This window comes from Chinchilla lanigera, unplaced genomic scaffold (genome assembly GCF_000276665.1).
Source record: "Chinchilla lanigera isolate Chin_1 unplaced genomic scaffold, ChiLan1.0 scaffold00049, whole genome shotgun sequence".
Classification (NCBI taxonomy): domain Eukaryota; kingdom Metazoa; phylum Chordata; class Mammalia; order Rodentia; family Chinchillidae; genus Chinchilla; species Chinchilla lanigera.
The window spans coordinates 12131930-12134204 of NW_004955450.1; positions in this window are offsets into that span (position 1 = coordinate 12131930).

The window sequence follows — 2275 nt, forward strand, 5'->3', positions numbered from 1 at the left end:
AAAAAAAAAAAAAAAAAGAAATGTGACTGGTTGTCAAGTTGACAAGGGAATGGTTGATTGTGTCAGTTTGAGTAGGAGAAGCTCAACTAAATTGGCTCAGCAATTTCACACCTTAGGATGTGAAAACCCAGCCTTGGGCGGCTTCTCACCTGGATGGAGTAAAGAGTGAAGAGGACAGATGTGCTTCTGTTTTTCTGGAGGAGCTCCATCTCCGCCTTCACCTTACATGTCATTTCCCGGCTCCAGTGCAGACTCTCCAGCTTCTGGCCCAGGCCCTTCAGCCTTCCAGCACAGACCATAGGCCTCCTGACCTGGACTCACACGGGACACAGCAGTGAGCTCCAGGTCCAGGGTGCAGACAGACCCTCTGCCCCCTTCCACATCCAACTCTGGGTGGCCATTGTAAACCAATATTGTAAAGTCGTATATATATATTTGCGTATCTTTTATTACATGTTTCTCTAGTAAACACTGACTGATACACCTAGTAAAACCTCACCTTAGAAAACAGCATACCTCTACAAAGTTGTGGGTCAGAGGCTGGGGCCATAGTCATTCACAGATTTTTCTTTAGACCGTAAGGCTGTATATTTAATAATTGTTCTTGAAACCCCTGCAATTCATGGAAACTGCAGATATCTTCTGCAATCATTCTTTTGGCAGGAGGATTGCAAGTAGTCTATCCACGAGTGTTATTCAGTTCTCCTTGCTGCTGACTGGCTGCGCCCTGTCACCCATCTCTGGCAGATGCACCAGCATTCCCGCATCATAATAGGTTGCTGTTATGATGTAGCTACCTTGAGTGTTCTCCGTTTTGTTCTGCTTAAAGCCCTAAGATGCCACCAAAATACCCTGCACCTGCTAAGGCTTTGCTAATACAGTATTTTATTAAGTCAAATTATATAATTGTGGGAGACAGCATTTTTTAAGGGTTTAAACTATAAAAAATAGGCACTTATAGGCATTTTTTTTCGTCTTTTTGAGACAGGGTCTCACTATGCAGTTCAGGCTGGCCTTGAGCTCACTTTGTAGCCCAGGCTGGTCTGGAACTCGCAAGGATCCTCCTGCCTCAGCCTCCTAAGTGCTGGGATTACAGGCGTGCACCACCATGCCCGGCTATAGGCATTTTTTCTGACCGTATCTGAAATTTGCAGTTTTTCACAATTTGCGGGTACTCTAGGAACATAACCCCTGTGAATTTTGAGGGTCCACAGTAGTCTGTCAAACTGAGTTAAAAAGTCTACATTTTAAATTTTCCTTAGGGAAACAGTGGTAGTGTTGATTATTCTCTAGAAACAAAAGCCAGAGCTGCCCCTCCCTTCTGGAAGACTCAGCTCCAGCCCTGCCTGGTGTCTTGTGTTCATGAATGTTTTATTTTCTAATTTCATCTCATATTTCATGCTGTATATTTAGAATGGGGCAGTGGTATATAAGATCATGCCTCTCCCGTGTCATCTTTGGCTTAGCTTTGTATTAATTTGAAAGTTGCGTATCTATTTGCAGCCAGAGTTACTAATTAAACTCTCATACATATTTTTATGTGACATTTTACTTACCAAATTGCACTGACAAAATTGCATGCCACTAAATGTGACTTTTTTGGCATTGATAAAGAGATACATGATGGACAGGTTTACAGTCAAATATAACTGGGTTTGAAATAAATTCTAGTGGTTAATTGTTTGTGACCTTGAGAAAAAACGATAATAATTTCTATATAATAGGATTTGGGAGCGGGGGGCGGGGGCTTTCATTGCTTTTTTGAGACAGGGTTTCAAAATTGTCCAGGCTGGGCTTGAATTTGCAATCCTCCTGTCTCAGCCTCCCAAGTAGCTGGGATTATAGCTGTGAGCCTCTATGCCTAGGTAGGGTTGTTTTGAAGAGAAAATGAGATCACATATAGAAAGTGCTTAGTGTTTTTTAAGTAAAAAGAAGTCTTCTCTATTCAAGTACTTTCAAGTTGTTTTACCCCAAATTTACCCACCTCATTAGCATACCAGAGCACAATTGTGTTAACTATTACTGCAAAGCAAGCCACCTCATGTTTAGGGGCTTAAAGTAATAATTTATCGCTTTTTTTGATTATGTGGGTTCACCCAGGTTTACTCATGTGGCTGCTGCCTTTGGCTGGAAGGGCAGTTGGACTGGAAAGTCCAAGACGGCTATTTATTCATTCATTCATTCATTCATTCATTCATTCATTTAGGTACTGGGAATCAAACTCAGGACCTTGTGCTTACCAGGCAGGCTGGAAGGGCAGTTGGACTGGAAAGTG